General features: G+C 40.3%; 1 protein-coding gene across 8 annotated transcripts in view; it reads right to left on the bottom strand.

Annotated features, from left to right (window-relative positions):
- The window catches only part of Septin1 (Septin 1), a 231472-nt gene that overhangs the window by 127101 nt on the left and 82023 nt on the right, over positions 1-22348 (bottom strand). The gene's annotated exons all lie outside the window — the stretch shown is intronic.

Raw genomic sequence — 22348 nt, 5'->3', positions numbered from 1 at the left:
AGGTTTGGGTCTTTTAATGTGCGTGGATGTGGTACAGATGAAAGTAAAAGGCAAGAGATAGGCAGTATGTTTGTAAGAAGATGGATGTGTTGGCTTTGAGTGAAACTTAGCTGAGGAGGGGCGAGTGTGAATTTGGGAATGTAGTTGGGAGGATCTCAGGAGTGAAGAGAGGACAAGGGAGAGAAGGGGTAGCTATATCAGTAAGTAAAGAGATAAGTAAGCATATAGTGGAGTAGGAGGATTCTTCAAGGTTAATGTGGATCAAGGTGAAACTGGGAAGGGAGATGTGGAGTTTTGTAAGTGCATATGGGCCTGGTAGTGAGAAGAGTGTAGAGGAAAGGGAGACTTTTTGAATAGATTTAAATGAGTGCATAGATGGTTTTGGAAACAATGTCAATGTAGTGGTATTGGGAGACCTTAATGCTAGGGTAGGAAATGAACCTATAGATGGAGTGGTTGGTAAGTGTGGAGTTCCAGGAAAAAATTGTAGTGGAGAGTTGATGGTGGAGATGTGTCTAGGAAGTGAGTTGATGATCGCAAATAGTGTTTAGAAAGTCAAACATAAGTACACATGGGAAAGGATGGTGGATGGAAGGGTGGTAGAGTGTTAATGGACTACATAGTGGCAATCAGGAGTATAGTAGGAAGAGTTAAGGATGTACATGTTCTAAGGGGTGAGAGTGGGGGAATATCAGATAATTTTTTGGTGGAAGGTAAGTTGTGAGTGGAAGATAAATGGAGAAAGAGGAAAAGGACACAAGGTAGGGAGGTGATTAAAGTGAACTGCTTAAGTGAGAAAGAAAAGTAGGAGTACAAGAAGAAGCTGAGAGATGAGTGGGAAGGAGCGAAGGAGGAATGGGGATGGTTCAAGGATGAAGTCACAAGGTGTGCAAAGATGATGTGTGGAACAAGGAGGATGGGAGGAAATAGAAGGAAGGGTAGTGAGTGGTGGGATGAGGAAGCAAGGAAGTTTGTAGAAGAGAAGAAGAGAGCTTTAACAGATTGATTACAAAAGAGGAGAGAATCATATGAGGTAAAAAGAAAAAAAAAAAGCATAAGACAAAGGAAACAGAGAGGAGAGCAGATGTGAAATGAAGAGTATGACAGAAAATTTTGAAAGTAATAAAAAGATGTTTTGGAAAGGAATTAAGAGAGGAAGAAGAGGTGAATCAAGTAGAGAAGAAAAGGTAAAAGGTGCATATGGAGAGATGATAATAGAAGAGAAGGCAGTAAGAGGAAGATGGGCAGAGTATTTCATGGAGTTGCTAAATGTGAAGGAGGATAGGGAGGGAAATGTAGTTGTAGTGGGAAGTGCTAAGAAAATGACTGATGAGTGAGGAAAATTGAGGAAAAATAAGGAAAGATGAGGTGAAGGCAGTTATAAGATGATGAAAGCAGGTAAGGCACCTGGGTTGGATGGATGTCATGCAGAATGTCTAAGAAATGGAGGTACAGTGATAGTGGACTGACTGGTGAGGTTATTTCATGCCCGTTTAAGACAGGGTAGAGTGCCGGACTGGAGGGACTGGAGGAGTGCCTGTTTAGTTCTACTTTACAAGAGAAAAGGGGACAAGTGTGAGTGTAATAGTTTCAGAGGGATCAGTTTGTTAAGTGTAATTGGGAAGGCTTATGGGAGGGTCTTGATTGAGAGAATTAGGAGAGGATCAGAGGAAGTAATTAGTGAGGAACAATGTGGGTTTAAGACAGGATGGGGTTGCATGGATCAGATTTTTGTGGTAAGACAGATATGTGAGAAAGCTTTAGGAAAAGATAAGGATGTTTTTTGGGCTTTTATGGATTTGGAAAAGGCTTCCAACAAGGTGGACAGGAAGGCACTGTTGGAGGTATTGCAGATATATGGGATAGGAGGAAAGCTTTTAAAAGCAGTCAAGAGTTTTTTATGAGAGTAGTAGAACTTGTGTTAGAATCAGAATTGGAGAGAGTGAGTGGTTTGAGGTAAAGGTGGGAATTCATCAGGGATGTGTCATGTTGCCTTGGCTGTTCAATTTATACATGGATGGGGTGGTGCAAGAGGTAAATGCAAGGGTAGTGGGTCAGGGATTGGAGATGGTTAAAGAAAATGGAGAAAAGTGGGAGATAAGCCGGTTGTTGTTTGCTGATGACACTATGTTTGTAGCAGGAGCAAAGGAGGGATTGAGGAAGTTTGTGACAGAGTTTGGGAAGGTGTGCGAAAGAAGGAAGTTGAAGATAAATGTGGGTAAAAGTAAGGTGATGAGATATACATGGGGAGAAAGTGGCAGCAGATTGGAAGTGAGTATTAAGGGAGAGACACTGGAGGAAGTGGATAGTTTTAGATACTTGGGTGCAAATGTGGCAGGAAAGGGAGTAAAGGTGGAGGTAGAATGTAGATTGAGAGAAGCAAGTAAATGCCTTGGAAGATTAAAAAGTGTAATGAGAAACAGACATTTGGGAATGGATGCTAAGAGGAGATTTTATGGAGTGGTTGTGCTGACAGCACTGTATGGGGGCAGAAACATGGAAAATAAGAGAGGAAGAGAGGAGGCATTAGAATGTGTTTGAGATGAGGTACCTGAGAAGTATGATAGGGGTTACTAGGCTGGATAGTGACAAATGAGGTGAGGAGAAGAATGGGGATAGAAAAGGAGTTAAGAGATAGGGTTGATGAAAGAGTATTGGGATGAGTGAAGAAAGATTAGTAAAAGAGGTGTGGAAGGCAGAGATGGAAGGAGTGAACATGAGGGGGCAACCTAGGATGAGATGGATGGATGGGGTAAAAGGGGAATTGGGAAAGAGGGCAATGTTGAGGAAGGATAGGAGAGGACAGAAGATTGGGGTGAATGAAGAACAGTTGTGTATGGATGATGCTGTGATGCATGTGGGGGAGTGGGTGGGGGATGGGGGTGAGGGAGTATGTATGAAAAATAAATTAACGCAGCTCAAAGGGATTTCCCCCAGTCTTCTCCATTTCTGCATGAGGGGATGGAGAGAGGGGGTCTTGCAGCACTGCTTCTAACCCAGGGCAGTGGGTGAGATGCAGGGATGCTCTGTCATCCTGGAGGAGCCAAGAAAAGAGGGGGGGGGAGTGTGTGGGAATTAATGGGTTGGAGTGGTTTTTATGTCTACCCCCCTTTGGGGGGGGGGGTTCTCCCTTGTAAGGGGGAAAAAGCCTTTAGTATATGTATGTTTACTCGTGATTTATGTTTGCAGCAATTACGATAACAGGTATTTACCAAGTTGTAATATACGGGAGGGGAGCTATGCTCGTGGTGACCCGTCTTTGTATCTCTCCGCAAGTTTTATCTTAAATCTTGTATAGTGTTTGCACATAATGTTTTGTTGTCTAATTTGTTCCATGTATTAATCGCTCTGTGTGGGAAACTGTTCCTTTTCAAGTTTTTTCTATAACTATCTTTTTTCAGTTTTTTTCCGTGTCCTCTTGTTTTACCGTTGTCCCACACTAACAGGTCATTTGTCTAAAATTTCCATTCCTTTCATTATTCTGTAGATAGTCAGCAAATCTCCTCTTTCTCTTCTTTGTTCCAGAGTTGGTAGGTTCAGTTTAGATAGTCTTTGCTCACATGTTAGTTCGGCGAGAGTCGGTGCTAGTTTGGTTGTCGCTCTTTGTAATATTTCTAGTTTCTTAATATTCTTTTTGGTACTGGGTGTCCAAAGTGATGCTGCATACTCAAGTTTTGGTTTTATTAGTGTAGTTAGTATTTTCTTTATCATTTCTTCATCCATATAAGTAAGGTGTAGAATAAAACATGCATTCTCCAACATAAGAGGACATAAAAAAATAAGTCAAAGGATAGTTATAAAAGAGATCTGGGAGAGAGAGAGAGAGAGAGAGAGAGAGAGAATCCACATAGAATGGTAGATGTCTAGAAGAAATTGGACAAAACAATAGTGTGTGCAAAAACCATACAAGAATTTAAGAACAAGCTAGATGCTGAGAGATACATAGGCTGGTCACTACGAGCATAGCTCCCCTTTCCATATAATACAACCAGGTAAATAAGCAACTCTTGAAGGTGATGCATTCAGATTGCACATAAAAAACTATAAAAAATCAAACTTAAGGATTTTTTTTTTATTTTATTTTGCATCATGATGCTTGTGGTGCAAGGAAGGGAGAGACTCCTTCCCTCCTTCCAAATTATTCATTATTTAATTTATTATGAGAAAATATTTATTTTCCATCATTCTTATGCAAGCCTATTTCTATGTAATGATTTATCAATAATCTGTGGAGATAGTAGGTAGATTATTTTAGTTTACTCAAAAAGGTAAGAAAAATTGAGATATAAGTAGGCTACATAAAATAGAATAGTATGATTGTAGATTATATAATTTACACTATCAAACATGGAGCAAAATTACTTATTAAATCACTGAGTAAAGTAACTAGATATAAGCTGAAACAGGGTATAAAAATTGGTGGGTCTACAAGACTCCCAACTGTAAAGAGCTGCAATGCAGAAATTGAGGGTAATTTCTTATTGGAATGGAGTATAGATGATCTATATGTGTGAAAAAAAAAAAAAAAAAAAAAAAAAAAAAAAAAAAGTATGATAACCAAAACAGATATAATAAACAAGAAAGCCTAGTTTAAAAAAAAAAAAACATTATAATCCTATATATTCTGCAAAGTATATATATTACCTTAATATGTATTTATACACATTTTTCTGTCTATACACCAAAGGCTTTTTCCCCTTATAAGGGAGGTAGCCAAGTCAAAAAGCACACACCCACTCCCATTCCACTACCATCCACCACACTTTCCTCCTTTTCATCCAGGTTCATCAAGGATGATGGGTCATCTTTGTATCTTGCCCACTGCTTAAGGTCAGAAACAATGCAGCAACACACAGTACATCCACACAGCAAGGCCACTTTATTTAATCAGTGACCTTCCCTCTCCATCCCCTCATGTGGACAAAATGAACATGGGGAGAAATACCTTTAGGCTGCATCAAAATATCATTCACACATATCATCCATACAGTCATTCTTCACTCACCCCTATCTCCTGCCTTCTCCATTCCTTGCTCAACAGATATTCCCCTCTTGCTCAGAGCCCCTTTCACTCCATCCATTTTCATTCTCAGTCCTCCCCACAAATTCACTACATCTACCTCTGTCTTCCACACCTGTTTTAAAAAACTTTCTTCACTCATTCTTTTCATGTCCACTACTCTTTCATGAGTCCTATCTGACATCTTTTCCACCCCAGCTCTTCTCACCTCGTTTCTCACTCTATCCAACCTAGTAACTCCTACCATACCTCTCAAACGTTTCATCTCATACACATTTAAACTTTTCCTTTTTGCCCCTCTTAAATTCCATGCCTCTGCCTCATACAGTGACATCAGCACAATCACCCCTTCATATAATCTCCTCTTTGCATCCATTCCTAAATGCCTATTTCTCATGACACTTTTTAATCCCCCATGGCTTTACTTGCCTCTCTCATTTGGTAATTTACTTCCCTCTTCACTCCTCATTCCCTGCCACATGCATCCCCAAAAATCTAAAGCTATCCACTTTCTCCAGCCTCTTTTGACTTATATCCAATTTGCTGCCATCCTCTCTCCTTCTACATCTCATCATCTTACTTTTATCCACATTTACCTTCTACTTCCTCATATCATATACCCTCCCAAACTCTGTTACAACCCCCTTAATCGCTCCTTTGAATCTGTCACAAGCACAGTGTCATAAGCAAACAACAACTGGCTCACCTCCCACTTTTCTCTATTTTCTTTAAGCATCTCCACTCCCCTGCCTTTTACCTCCCAAACCACCCCATCCATGTATACATTGAACAGCCATGGTGACATGACACAGCCCTGTCACAGTCCCACCTTTACCTCAAACTATTCATGCTCTTCACTTCCAATTCTAACACAGGCTCTACTACTTTCGCAAAACTCTTGACTGCCCTTAACAGGTTTCCCTCAATCTCATACATCTGTAAAACCTCCCACAGTAAAAACTCTTGACTGCCCTTAACAGCTGTCACCCAATCCCATACATCTGTAAAACCTTCCACAATGCCTGCCTGTCTACCCCGTCATAAACTTTTTCCAAATCCATATGGTTTAATATCACAAACTCCTCCCATCAGAAGGCTAGGATGGTGGCCCTTATAGAGGACTTTGTAGCACAGAATTTTATGAATTATGCCCTTGGTTCAACTTTGCCAGTGGCAGGATTCAATCCGCCATCCCCTCGACCGTCGGTGCAAGTAACAACGTTGTTACCCGATCAGCCAGTGAGCTTCTCAAATCCACAAAGGCCCAAAAGTATCCTTACCCTTTCCCAAAGCTTTCTCACATATCTGCCTTACCACAAAAAACTGACCCATGCAACCCCCACCTTTCCTAAACCCACACTGTCTTCAATTACTCCCTCTATTCCTCTCAATAAAAACCCTCCCATAAGCCTTCCCCATCTACACTTAACAAATTGATCCCTCTGAAACTACTACACTCATATGTCCCCTTTACCCTTGTAAAGCAAGACTATACTGGCACTCCTCCAGTACTCTACCCTTCCTTAGATACACATTAAACAATGTCACTAGTTAGTCCACTATTGCTGTACTGCCTTTATTCAGACACTCAACATGACATCCATCTTACCCAGGTGCCTTACTTGCACCTAATCTTTTCTTATATCTCCTCCATTTTCCTCTCCCATCACCATAATTTTCTTAGTGACTCCCACTGCTACCACCAATCCCTCCTTATCCTCCTCCACATTAAACAGCTTTCTAATATATTCTGCCCACCTTCTTACTGCCTCCTGTTAACATCTGTCCATCTGTAACTTTTACCTTTTCTTCTATACTTGACTCACCTCCCCTTCCTCTCTTAACTTCCAAATGGTCTTTTACTACTTTCAAAAAATTCTGCCATAGATCTTCCCCATTTTGGATCTGCTCTCCTTTATCTTCTGTTTTGTTTCTCTTTTTTTCTTTGTACCTCTCGTATGTTTCTCTTCTACTTTAAATCAGTCCCTGAATCCTCACTTCTCTTCCACTACATTCTTCACTTCATCATTCCACCACTCACTACCCTTCCTTCTATTACCTCCCATCTTCCTTGTTCCAAATACCATCTTTGCACACCTTACCCTCCTTGAAACACACCCATTCCTCCACTACTACTTCTACTCTATCCTTTACCCCCCCCCCATTTCCCTCAGCTTTTGATACTCATGTTTCTTTTCCTTCTCATTTAAACAGAAAGCACCTATCTTTTGCCATTTTTCTCTCTCTCTACCTATCCTCCACTCTCAACTTACATTCCATCAAAAATTATCTGATATTCCCCAATTCCCTCCCCTAAGAACATGGACATCCAGAACTTTTCCTACTCTTTCCCTGGATACCACTACATAGTCCATTAATGCCTTATCAACCACCCTCTCCTATGTATACTTATGCTAGACCCTTTTCCTAAACACTGTATTATCTATTATGAACTCTCTAAACACATCACCAACTCTCCAATATAATATTTACCTGGCACTGCACACTTCCCAACCACTCTGTCTACTGGCTCATCACCTACCCCAGCATTGAGATTTTCCAATACCTCTACATTGACATTCCTCCCAAAACTCTCTAAACACTCATTTAAACCTATCCAAAAGCTTCCCTTTCCTCTACACTCTTATTACTAGGCCCATATGTGCTTACAAGACCCACATCTCCTCGGTTTCACCTTTATCCACATCAATCTTGAAGAAACCTTCCACTCCACCACACACTAACCTATCTCCTCTCTAGCAGATACCCCTTCCCTCCCTCATCCTCTCCTCACTCCCAACATCCTCCCCACTACACTCCTGAATTGAAAATCACCCCTCCCTTTCAACTTGTTTCACTCAATGCCAACACATCCATCTTCCTTCTCACAAACATACAACCTACCTTTCCTTTTACTCTCATCTGTACCATACCCACACGCATTAACCTCTTCACTACGGGGCACATCGCACGTCTGGCAGCATTAGCTGCCCGACGTGCAATGTTGCATCATAATCGTATTATAAAAAATAAAGTCAGTGCTCAATCGTTCGTTCTCTTTCACCCGTGTATTTTGATAACCATAGAAAACTGATGAAGCCAGTTTAGAGAGAATAAAAATTACGTAGGTACAACTACAATATAATCAAGATGGCAACGTCGGCAACATCGAGTACCCACTTGCTCCTCATGCCGCCTACGTAGGCGTCACCGTATGGAAGTGGTTAAAAGACCTAAACCTTAAGGTTTTGTTTGGAAAACTCCCAGACCCTGCTTTGATTTGAATTTTTGTAGGAATTTATACCTCAGGGTTACAGAGAGCAGGATACCTAGTCACATCACTCCAACCCATTTTAACCACTTTTATGACCCAAGTGGGGCACTCAGTAGCATTATATTTTCTTCCACTAACCACATGAGGGGACGGAGAGGGAGGGTTGCCAAATTTATGAAGCGGCCTTGCTGTGGATGTGCTGTGTCTTATGACACTGCTTCTGACCCAGGGCAGTGGACAGGATGCAGGGATGCCCCATCATCCAGGAGGTGCCAAGATAAGAGGGAGGGAGAAGGGTGGAGGGGCATGGAATATTTAGGGAATGGATTGGATGGGACGCAGCCCGAAGAGATTTCTCCCCGTCTTCTCCTTTTATGCATGGGGGGACGGAGAGGGGGGTCGCCGATTTAATGAAGCGGTCTTGCTGTGGATGTGCTGTGTCTTGCGACACTGCTTCTGACCCAGGGCAGTGGACAAGGTGCAGGGATGACCCGTCATCCAGGAGGTGCTAAGATAAGAGGGAGGGTGGAGGGGGTGTGGATTGTATTTAGGGATGGAATGGGTGGGAATGATTTTATGCCTTTTCCTTTTTTGCTACCTCCCTTGTAAGGGGGAAAAAGCCTTGGTATATGCATGTATGTATAAACACAAAGGATGGAGGCAAAAATGGAAATATATACTCAAAGAAAAGGTACAGGACAGTATTAGGAGGGGGGCATAATGGAGGGACAGTTGTGGCACAATAAAGTAGCATCATTTCTCTACGAGCAGATATTTCCTCAAACATAGACAAAATTGTGTGACTCTGGACCATAGGGGTGCTCCATATAGTCCTTAAAGTATTGGTTGCATGCTACTATGCAAATTATACTGCACAATAACATACACCCAACACCCCACACAATGTTAAAAAAAAAAAAAAGTGGGTGGAAGCGAATGTAGTACAAATTCACAAAGGTGGAAATAAGGTGACATCACTAAATTATAGGCCAGTATCACTAACCAGCACAATAGTGAAATTATGTGAAAGGATTGTGAAAGATCAAAGGACCAAGTACCTTGAAAGATGAACATTCTGACAGTTTGGCTTCAGATCTGCAAGGTCATGTGTGTTGAACATTTTAAGCTCTTACTTGAGAGTGATTGATGCTCTGCAAGAGAGAGAAGGGTGGATGGACTGTGTGTACCTCAACCTAGAGAAGGCACATAATAAAGTACCTCACAGTTGACTTATGTGGAAATTGGAACAGAGTACTGAGGCAAACTACTACAATAGATGAAAGATTTTTTGGAGGAAGATACATGAGGACAGTAGTGAAGGACATGTGAAGATAGAGAATAGTGATGAGTGGAGTTCCACAAGATTCAATGCTTGCACCAATAATGCTTCTTGTCTGTCAATGACATGATAGAAGGAACAACTTGTGCCAACATGTTTGTAGATGATTCAAAAATCATGCGAAGAGTGAAAAACAAGGAGGATAGTAGACTATTGCAAAAAGATCTAGATAGATATATGGAACAAATTGGACAAAGAAATAGTGTGTGCAAACACAATACAAGAATGACACTGGACCTTCTTTAAGGAATACACGAATAGCAACCATCAATGCCACTACAATGAATGATAAGTTGGAAGAAGTCGTAGACATGATGACTGACAGAAACATTGAAATAATGGGACTATGTGAAACCAGACTTCTTGGAGAGGGAACAAAAGTAATTCACAACAACTACCAGCTAATTTTCAAAGGAATGGATAATGAAAGAAAATACAGGGTAGCTTTTATTCTAACACCAACAATTGCAGAAAAAGTAGAGAACATTTTTTATATTAATGAAAGAATTCTAGCAATAACAATAAAAGTAGATGCAGAAAGAATAACTTTTGTGCAGGTATATGCACCTCACCAGGGAAGGCCTCAAGAAGAAAAAGTAGAATACTATACAAAACTACAAAGTACCCTGGATTCATGTGGAAATACTATCAAAGTTGTCATGGGAGACATGAATGCACATGTAGGAAGACAGAGGAATAATATAGAAAACGTCATCGGTGCACATGGTATTGGAGAAAGAAATGATGATGGAGAAAGACTGATAGATTTCTGCATAGGTAATAGCATGTCTGTGATGAATACCTTTTACCAGCATAGAGAAAGTCATAAATGGAGCTGGTATTGGTGGAATAGCGTAGTTGGTGAATATACTGAAAAATCACTGATTGACTTTATGTTAACAACTAACAAGAAACTTTTCAAAGATGTCAAGAGCATTCCATCGGTGTCCTTTGACTCAGATCATCGTTTAGTTCTTGCGAAATTAAACATTAGGAAGCCAAATCCAATGAAAAAACTAGTCAGAGAAAGAATTAAATTAGAGAATCTAAAAGAACCAGAAAAGGCAAGATTATGTAAGGAAAAGATTTCAGAAGTTTATCTGAGCGAGCCGGAAGAAACCAGAGACATTGAAGAAGAATGGATACACATGAAGGATAAAATTACAAAAATAGCAAAAGAGGTCCTGGAGACCAAGAAAATTAGTGGTGGAAGAAAAAAGAAAACTACAGTAGAAGCCCAATTTAACGAACTAATTCAGCCATGGTCCAGTCCGCTAAATTGAATTTTCCGTTAAATTGAGCGAGTGAGTGTTGGTGTAACAGTGTTGCCAGAGCAGATTATAAAAATGAGACGTACCTAAAAATTCCCTAGTGTACACACACACACATACAGTATATATATTATTGTAAGTGAATTATAGGTAGCACAATCGTGAATTGCAAATGAACAGCAATGTGCAGTAATTTGTTGCAACATGCGTGTATTTACATAGTTGTATTTACCTAGTTGTATTTTACGGGAAGGGGAGCTATGCTCGTGGGGTCCTGTTTTAATTTCTAATTTTATCTAAATTATTTTTAAATTCATGTATTGTTTTTGCACACACCACTTTCTCATCTAACTTGTTCCAACTGTCTATTACTCTGTGAGGAAAGCTGTTCTTTTTCAGTTCTCTTCTATAGCTGTCTTTTTTTATTTTCTTTCCGTGTCCTCTTGTATTTAAATCCTTGGAAATTATTATCCTCACCTTCCATTGAATTGTTCTTATCTATGTTTCTAATCTTTACATTTTTGTTAGACATTTCGTCATCACTAAATTGGTCGGGACCTCTTTTGTTTACATGGCGTCTGCCTGCCTGGGCCAAGTCCTCTCCTTCCTCATTTCCTTCCATTTCCCTCAGTAATCCCTCCCCTTCTCCTTTTTCCTCACTTTCCCACTACTCCACGGGCAATTTCCCCCCACCCTGTAAATACAATAGGTACTTTCTTTGCTTTGGGATCCACGAAAATTTCACTTTTTCTTCAGAACGTCCTCTACGGCGTCCGTTCGGTGGAGTGTGTGTATGTGTGTGTGTCATGTAACTGATATGAGCTGTCTGTGAATTTCATGGAATATTAGTCATAGCTTCGTGTTTGGTTCGATGTACATAATTCTAGCGATTAATAGGACTGGGCAGTTGGTTTTTGGATAGTGAGCATTATTGTTGTGTTGTTGCAGAAAACGTAGTTCGTTGTTATAGAAGTGTTTTCCGTGGTGATTACTCTCGCACACTGATTTTGAATTTTCCCATCAACTTACTGTTTCATTATTTTGTTTTCCTATTATACTGTCTATTTCTACTTGAATATATTTCTGCTACAATTATACTTGATACATATACTGAATTATATATCATTGTATATATATTATAGTACGTATATATATATATATATATATATATATATATATATATATATATATATATATATATATATATATATATATATATATATATATATATACCTCCAAAGTACTAAATTATAAAATTTTCCTTGACTCCACCACCACAAAGGAGGATTACAAAGGCGGAGCATGCCGACAGGAGACCTTTTGATCCATATCTAGGTAACATCTGGTAACATTGGACTCTGAGACACGCATGTGGCCAGTTGATGGAAAATGCTCAACTTAGCTTACTGTTGCCGCTAAATTGAGCTATTTCCGTACACGCGCATCTGGCCAGCTAGCGGAAAATGGTCAACTTAGTGGACCATTTCCGCTAAGTTGGGCATTTTTGTTATTGCTATTTGCAGTTCGCTAATTTGAGCTTCCGCTAAATTGAGATTCGTTAAATCGGGCTTCTACTGTATATGGTGGACAGATGAAGTCCGGGATGTTGTTAAAAAGTACCAAAGAAAGGTGACAAGTCAGAATGGAAAAATTGGAGAGGAATTTCCTTATTATCACATGTGGAGAAGATATATGAAAGAATACTTGAAAGAAGGTTAACCCCTTCCATACGGTGCCGCACACGTAGGCGTCATGAGGAGCAAGTGGATTCGCGACGCTGCCATATCGGCGTCTTGATTATATTTATTGTAGTCGCCCCTGTGTTTTTACATTCTCCCAAATGCGCCCTGAATCCCATTCTCTGTGGTTTTCAAAATTCGCGGGTGAAAGAGAGAACGATCGATATAAGCGGTGACTATATTTTATGATGCGAATATTATTACGACACGTCATACGGCTGGCATTGGCTGCTGCCCGTGAGATTTAAGTCCCGTACTGAAGTGGAGAGTGACGGTAGAAGAAAAATTAGAGGAGGGACAGTATGGATTTAGACCTGAGAGAGGTACAACATGCAATTTTCTCCTTGAAAATGCTGATGGAGAAGAGATGGGAATGGGATCAACCAGTGTGTATAGCGTTTGTTGACTTAGAAAAAGCCTTTGACAGGCTACCAAGGAAGATGATTTGGGACACATTGGAAGACCCTATATATGGTGTAGATAGATTACTTGTTAGAGCAATCAAAAGTCTAAATAGTAAATGTACCAGCGCTGTAAGAACACAAACTCGCAAGGATAACTGGTTTGATGTAAATTCTGGAGTAAGACAAGGTGGGGTTATATCCCCATTGCTTTTTGTACTTTTTATGGACAGATGTATGAAAAATTTGAGATCTGGAGAAGGAGTTATCACATTGGCATACGCACATGATATTGCACTGGTTGCAAACCCCATTGAACTTCAAAATGCATTAATTGCTTGGAACAGTGCATTGAAAAGAGTGAAAATGAAAACAAACACAAATAAAACAGAAGTAATGATGGTCGCAAGGCAAAAAGAAGAGATAGAAATATGGTTGGAAGGCGAAAAACTGGAATTAGTTGAAGAATTTAAATACCAAGGAGTAAAGACAGATGAAAGGTGCCAAATGGAAACAGAAATATTAAATAGAATACAGTGCCGTACAAATAACTTAAGAACGCTATATCCATTGATGCGAGAAAAACTTATACCCAGGCAGGTTAAGATAACAATTTACAAAACTATTTTAAGACCAGTTCTAACATATGGGTCAGAAACATGGACATTGACAGAAAGGCTGAAAAGTAAGATACAAGCAGCAGAGATGAGAGTACTGCGAATAATAAAAGGTGTAACAAGGTGTGACAGAATAAGAAATGAAGAAATAAGAAGAGAGCTGGAAACAGAGCCAATATTAGAATATGTAGAGAAAAGCCAATTAAGATGGTTTGGCCACGTCATGAGGATGAATGAGCATCAGTACCCATTAAAATACTACCAGTTGCAGCCACAAGGAAAGCGTCCAACAGGAAGACCCAGGAAGAGATGGAGAGACGGTATCAGACAAGCCATAGAGTCAAGAGGAAGAACTATGGAGGAGGTGGAGAGAGTGCAGCTGTATGCTGATAGGGCCTTGTGGAGGGACTTCGTGAGGCATCATCGCTGACAGGGCATCGCCCTACCTGGTGTATGGTGAGAAAGGTGAGACTTGATCTTGCGAGATACAAAAACATAGCTCCCCTTCCCATATAATACTAGGTCAATCCTATTTTTCCATGGAGACAAGAATAGAAAATTTAGTTCAATACCAAAAACTGCAAAGTACTGGAAATGAGCAATCTAAAAAAAAAAAAAAAAGTTTCTATATTTCCTCGGCCACGGTGGTGTTTTAGTAACACCCCATGATCTCACGGCAACGGGGACAACTGATTGGCCGAGAGTGGTGACGTCACGGCAACGAAGATGACTGACTGGCCGATAGTGGCATCACGTCAACGCAGACGACTGATTGGCCGAGAACACTGACGTCATGGCAATGGAGACAACTGATTGGCCACGAGTGAAGGGCAGGGCATGAAGTGCCCTCTCGCAAAGCAGTCCAAGCAATACCAAGAGACAAAATGGCAAAAATGCATAGACAGAGGTGTAGACAGAAGCACCTATGGAAATGGCTAATGGCTACCAAGGGTATAGCGAAGAAGACATTCCAAGAAGATAAGGTGTTGGAAGCTAGACTATGGGATGAGTACAGTAAAACGTTCCCTGTGTTGTACACTGATACCAAGACCTTTAAGGTGAAAGTGTCTATACACAAATTCCAAAGGTGATTGCCTTTAAATAAACTCTAGAGAACTATAAACAACTCGAATACAGTGACGTTATGTTTGACAAATTAGAGTGTTCGGACGATATGATATCCGATGAGGATTGAGAAGCGTTCATGCGGCATTACTTCTCAGGATATAAGAAGTTCGTTAAAAACGGTGCAAAGTCTGATCACAGGAACTTACAGATGCATTTCTCTTTCAAAATTATTCTGAAATGACCTAAGTGACGGTGTTTGGGGGACACTTTCATAAGGCTGACTGACTATACAATATCAACTACCAATACGATGCCAAGAGACGAAACGGCGAAGAAGCATAGACTACATTATATCAAAATGTATAATTTGTAACAACAGGTTATGGGTCCTCTTGAATTCATGGGATGGCTCCCTTGGGGGTCCCTGCAGCTCCTCTGGTGACCCTTGCGGCTCCTCTGGAGCCCCCCGCGGCTCCTCTGGGAGCCCCCACTGATCCTCTGGGGGCCCCCACTGATCCTCTGGGGGCCCCCTCTGATCCTCTGGGGGGCTCCAACGCATATATCTCAATGTAATGTGTATATGTGTGTGTGTAGATGTATATGTGTGTATAGAAGAAATAGAAGAACACAAATAAGAACATGAAGAAGAACGCGAAGTTGAAGAGGAAGGAGATATCTTAACCAACCTGAAGGAAGAGAATAGGGAATTGTACAACAATTTGAAGGAAGAGAATAGGGAATTGCGCAACAATTCGAAGGAAGAGAATAGGGAATTGCGTGAGAAGTTGAAAACCATACTGACACAGATCAAACGTATGAGTGATGAAGACACAGATGGCGGGCAGAAGACACCAAAACGTAAATCAATAAGCATGGATAAATATGCTGATGGGACAGACAACGAAGGATGCAACCCTCTTGCGGCTAAGAAATGTAATATTACATGTGTGACTAAATAAAAACCATGTTTTGCATAAACTTTTTTTTATTTACACATCTGGGTTAACAAAGGGGCAGAGCCCCAGGTCCAAGCAACCTGGCGTACCCAGGTGCAGCAAAGCCGCTGCTTGTAGTGGGAAAAAAAGAAAAAAGGGGTAGCCAATGGGTAGGGCTACTTGGTCATTACCACAAATTTGACCCTCCATGTAATACCTATTTTTGGCAAATTACTGAAATAGCGGCATACGACATATGCCATTAATGCTCAATCCATAAAACAAATGCGGTATACAATATATGCCACTGATGCTGTAGGGGTTAAGTAAACAATATTGCATAAACAAAAGCCACCATCAGTATTGATGCTATACCCTTCTCAAAAAGCAACAAGGAAAAAATTGTACTGTCAGAAAAATGGTACAACAAAATTTATTATTGAACATTTACTCCTTCTTTAGTACTGGGTTACATTTCCCTTCCATTAGACTTCCTTCAGTCTTCTAGGGACACTATCATTGAGACAGTTAAGCTTTTCCACTGAGAACTCTGCCCAGATCATGTGCAGTGCTGCCTCCAACTTCAGGAGTGATGAGGTGTCATACCTCTCCAGACTTTTTTTCATCAAACTCAAGATTCTCAATAGGGTTGAGGTCTGGAGAGTTGCTGGCCAGTCTTCAAAGTACTTTACTTCAAAAATTTTCAACCACTTTGTTACACTTTTACTTGTGTGGCAGGGGGCACCATCCTGCATAAAAAAAATCAGCCTCACACTTGTCAAATGAGCCAGGAAGGTAGTCACACAACTCTAGGTAATTGTTCCAATTCATTTTCTCATTTTTAGGCAGCACTGCAAGGTGCCCCACACCATAGTATGTAAAACACCATACCATTAATGAGTCAGGGTGCTTCACAGTAAGGGTGATGTACCGTGATTGAAGAGGATCACTGCCAGGCTAGTGGTGCATGTAACCAGGTTGGTTGCTGGTCACAGTGAAAGTAATTTCATCACTCCAAATAACCTTCCTCCACTGGTCAATGCTCCATTCACCATATTTCTTTGCGAAATTCACTCGCTTATGCTTCTGTACTTTAGTAAGGAGGGGCTTCCTTCTCCTCTTAAAACGCTGCATGCCAATGTCTTCATGCAAGCAGCATTCCACTGTGTGAAGAGACACACTACCTAATAACCTAGGGTTTTTCAGCTGAATTTGTTTAGCAAGTTTACGAGGAGACTTGTCTATCTCATGCTTAACCACTTCACTACGGGACTAAATCTCGTGGGCAGCAGCCAATGCCAGCCGTACGACGTGTCGTAATAATACTCGCATCATAAAATATAGTAACAGCTTATATCGATCGTTCTCTCTTTCACCCGTGAATTTTGAAAACCACAGAGAATGGGATTAAGAGCAGATTAGGAAGAATGTAAAAACACAGGGGCGACTACAATAAATATAATCAAGACGCCGATATGGCAGCGTCGCGAATCCACTTGCTCTTCATGACGCCTACGTGTGCGGCACCGTATGGAAGGGGTTAATAACATTTAAAGCATGTGGTGTGAGTTTCCTGGGTCTGCCACAGTGCTGACATGGGGTAGGTAGAGACACCCCCCCCCACCATCCTTGAAACTTAACAACCAGCATTGCACTGAATGCACTGTAACTCTTGTATTTTCAGAGATTTCCTTCACAGAATGCCCTCCCTTAAGGAACCGTCAGGTTGCTTTATAAGGGAGCATGTCCTATAACTTTTTGAATCTCTTTGATGAACTTAGGTATAATTACCATTTACATTTGTCTATAATTCCCCAGGGTATTGTATTCCTCACATGTATATATAAAGTGTAGTGAAGATATAATGAAGTTATAATGAAGTTTAATGAAACTGTAATTAATCATATGGAAATCCTTCCACATAATTAAGCTTGGTATATATTGCAAGCTTAGATTCTGGGGAATATTTGTTATATTGTACATTTGACCAAACTTATACCTCTGATTTTTTGTGAATTTTCTTTCCTGAACATTTCAAAGATGCTGCAAAATTCAGGTTTCATAAATAGAATAAAAAAATAAAATAAAATTTCTTTTATTTCTTAATATAGGAAATAAAGAGCATAATTTTATCTTTCAAATGAAACAAAAATGACAAAAATCCATCAAGAACAACCGAAGAAATAACCACAAAAAGAACAAAAACATTAAATTTACATGAGAAGGCATTTAAATTTTGCGCGACATTCTTAAAAGGCCCCAGCCCCATAGTCCCCGCTTTTGGTCACTTTACCACTTTTACTTTTCACTTTTTTTCTCCTCTCGTTTCTTGTCTCTTCTTTCGAGGGCAGACTTATGAATATGGGTGTAGGGTTCTTCAAGAAGAGGAACAACAAATCCTTCTTTATAACCAACATTGTTGGATGCTGTCCTCTTCGTTTGTTTGTTTTTTTCCTTCTCGTTTCTTCATCTGGCACGCAAGGGCCTTTACTGCATTCTTCCTCCTTGCTCGCTGGCTTTTCGTCAATCTTGCCATGATTACCGCAAGAAATTACAGTGAGGAATCAAAAATATGAAGCACGGTGAGAGCTTCAAAAGAACGTGACCTTACTTTGACGTTTGGATGGGTACTGATGCCCTGATGTGTGCTATTTCTGGATCTACGCTTGTGGGAGGAGTTGCTAAATACCTCCATAAACACAATTCCGTAGCAAAAAACAAAATAGCTATAGAAAAAATTAATGCTATTCCAATATACAGAATATTTGATACGCAATGGGGTTGCCAGAGGTTGCCAATAATTTATCTATTTTATTCTGTATAAAAATATAGAAACGAAATACAGCTCTATAACTTTGTAGGAGTGTTGCCAACATCAAAGAGATTCTTTTTAAATGTTTTCTTAAAATTCGTTCATGTACCAGATTTTTTCGAATAATTGCCCCTGACGGACCCTTAAATAGCAGCAATCTTGTCATGTTTGATTTCACATTCACTACCCATAGTTGGCAACACAGACGCCAAACCACTGAGAATTTACATAAAATAGAAGGTAAAGCATGGAGCTCCAGAAACATTATCCTTCCCCTGTCGAATCTCAAACAGCACTGAGCCTGGAAACACTGCATGCCCTGGTGGCAGCCATTTTTGGTCTCACTGCCAGGCATACAAAAAATATCTGGCTTACTCAGGACATTGAGGGCGAGGGACTTCCATTTTGCTGCACAAGTATAACGTCAGCATTATCGCGTCCAAACTTATGGCGGCTATGGTAGACTTGTAACAACGACTCTGATTGGAGAAAGGGTGGAGGAGAGAATTCAATTGGTTCATGATTGTAAGATGAAATCCTTAGGGGAAGATCTTAAATATAAATTTAAAGATCATTGGACTAAAGAAATCATGATGTCACTGCAGAACTTGCCTGGGACGTAACAATGCGCATTCTCCTGGGATTCCAAAATTGTACCTGGAGAAGCATTCAGTGTAACTGGTATTCAAGAGAGAAAAGAAAATCTACAAACATTTAATTTCCCCTTGCCTGAACTATAATATATAGAAATTGAAAAGAGGAATACTTATAGGCACAGGGCCTATGACTAAAAATCTATAAATTAATACAGAAAAAGAAGTGGGTGAAAGTGAAGAAAGGGGAAGTGACCTAAGACAGTGGTGAAACATTTAAGAGACATACGAAATGAAAGTAAGCACGTGAAAGTGGTGGCTTGGAATTGTGTACATATGTGTTGATAAGCATTTTTTTTTCTATTGTAACTAATACATATTATGAAGGTCCATTATATAGATATGTGCAGCCTCAGTTATGTTTGGCATAACTGAGGGGGATGTCATCTATGTTTCATTAAATTCTAATTATCTGCCAAATGTGATTCTTCTGTAATTTTTCCCATTTATACTGTGTGTTGTTGATTACTTCTTGTATATATTACAGGTACTCCTCGTTTAATGACCTACTCGGTTAATGACAACTCGGAGTAACGATGGGCTTTATGGCGTCGTTTAACGTAAATCTCCCAAAGTTACGATGTCGTGCACGATAATTAAGTTGGCTGAGGCAAATTTGTATGATGTTATAAATGAACTTGTACGGTGGATTTTAGCTGTGAGGTAAAGTGTTCTGAAGCTTAGGTCTACATTACCATCCTGCAAGCTGCAAAAACTACCTGGGGTACAGTGTATACCGGTAGTGGTAAATTTTTAGTTTCGACCATGGGCACAATATAGCAATAGAAAATTAATCATTAATTTTGTAAATTATAATGTATCAACGTAATATGCAATTTTGTGAGCGGAAATGAAAAAAAAAATGCTAAAACAGATTTCGTAAAAGTAACGAAGTCATGTCGGACGAATGGTACACCAAGTTTGTTATGATAGATGCCGATGTCGAAGAAATGAAAGGATGATAAATTAATTCGTCTACCCTAAACTAACCTAACCTGTGTTTAATAAATCATTACCTGCAAATTAAATGTCATCCGGCTCGTCCTTGTTGTCGTCATCGTGAGAGACGTTGGCAGATGACAAGATGGCGTCCCGAGCCTATGCTACCAACTTCGTTCATTAGCATATTTTCTTGTAGCATGGTATTTTTTACTTTCATTTCCACCCACAAAATTGCATATTACGTTGATACATTTTAATTTACAAAATCAATAATTAATTTTCTATTGCTATATTGCGCCCATGGTCGAAACTAAAAAAATACCCCGGTATTCAATATAGAATGTCAGCATACGCGGATTTGGTCATATACGGTAATTTTAGGAACCTAACCACCGTAAATAAACAGTAAATAAAGCTTTAATGTACTGTATAAAAGAGGAAAAATACACAAAAATAAAGATACATGTATTGCTGGACATTGTACATACAGTACATGTACGTATATGTATATACTTTCACTTAACCACTTCACTACGGGACTTAAATCTCGCGGGCAGCAGCCAATGCCAGCCGTACAACGTGTCGTAATAATACTCGCATCATAAAATATAGTCACAGCTTATATCGATCGTTCTCTCTTTCACCCATGAATTTTGAAAACCACAGAGAATGGGATTAAGAGCAGATTAGGAAGAATGTAAAAACACGGGCGACTACAATAAATATAATCAAGACGCCGATATGGCAGCGTCGCGAATCCACTTGCTCCTCATGATGCCTACGTGTGCGGCACCGTATGGAAGGGGTTAACGACCCATTCGGTTAACGACGGCGCGCTGGTCCTAATTGTTGTCATTAAACAAGGAATGGTTGTATTGTGTATTTTGTACCATGTCCTGGATGTCCTGCAATGTTTGTCACAATTTTTTTTACTGGAGGCAGTATGTATGGGTTGTTCGGGATAAAAGATAATTTTTCAATGGATAGCTGATTCGGTGTACTATTGGTGGGTGTGGGAGCTAGAGAGCATGGATGACTGGAAAGCACTGGAATATTGAAGAGAGTGACCTGCATCATGATGATTCGCACTGGATTAAAAAATTCGGAAATCTTAGCTGTAGCTCAGTGCTCCTTGAATACTACGAAGGTCATGAGATGTGAGCTGGAGAATTGTGATGGAGATGTGGAAGCAGTAACTAGCAGGAAGGATCATAGTAGGCATTCTGACTCTGTCCGCACAGCGAAATTTCTCATGCTAAAAAAACATGCTGCAAGATTCTGGCAAGACAATGTGGACCTTGGGAAGAGAGATGGTCAGAGTGGCAACTCCGAAGAAACGAAGAAAGCACTGAACGAGGATCTTCATTACTCCTCATACATGAGGCACAAGGGCCAACTACTCACCACCAAAGCCCAAGAGAACCACCTTTCGAAAGCCAAGAAACTCCTCAACAAGGTCAAACATCCAGTCGAGCCGGGGATGCTCTGGTTCTTCTCAGACAAGAACTTCTGCCAGAATCTGTTGCACAATGCTGAGAACAACAGGTGACTAGCATACAGTCCACATAATGTCCTGCACTTCATGAAGACCAAGTTCCCTCAAACTGTGGTGGTCTATGGGTGTGTTTCCAGTGAAGGCCACATCATGCCACCCCACATCTTTGAAGAGGGACTCAGACTCACTTCAGATGGCTATATTTAGTTCCTGTCCACTGTTGTCAAGCACTGGGTGGAGAGGGTAGTTGTGGGAAGACCATACATGTGGCAGCAGGACTCAGCTTCATGTCATACCTGAGAACTTCTATGACTTTACCAGTCCCAACATCTGGCCCCCCAACTCGCCTGATTGCAACCCCATGGACTATTATGCATGGAGCGCAGTTGAAAAGACACCAATTGTACTGCCTGCAACATCAAGGATGAGCTGATTGCCAGGATCAAACTGGTGTTCAGGCATCTCTCGAAGGACACTGCAAAGGCTGCATGCTGCAGGTTCAGGTCCTACCTGGAGGCTGTGGTGGAGGCTCAGGGTGGCTTCTTTGAGTGAGCTGTATCTGGCAAAAGATTCTCTAAGAAGTGCATTTTGAATTTTGAAAATACATCAATTTTTTGCCAAGATATGATGTTTTTCTTTCCTTTCCAAAAGTGTCAAATTTATCCTGAACAGTGTAGTTGCACTCATATCCCATTGTGTTACTTGTGTTTCTTTGCTCCCTGCCACTAGTATAGTTTCATAAGAACATAAGAATAAAGGAGACTGCAAAAGACCATAAGGCC

This window comes from Oratosquilla oratoria, chromosome 32 (assembly GCF_046742065.1).
Source record: "Oratosquilla oratoria isolate Oo_2021 chromosome 32, ASM4674206v1, whole genome shotgun sequence".
Classification (NCBI taxonomy): Eukaryota; Metazoa; Arthropoda; class Malacostraca; order Stomatopoda; family Squillidae; genus Oratosquilla; species Oratosquilla oratoria.
Note: the sequence above shows the minus strand (reverse complement) of the source record. Positions and strands in the feature narration are given on the sequence as shown.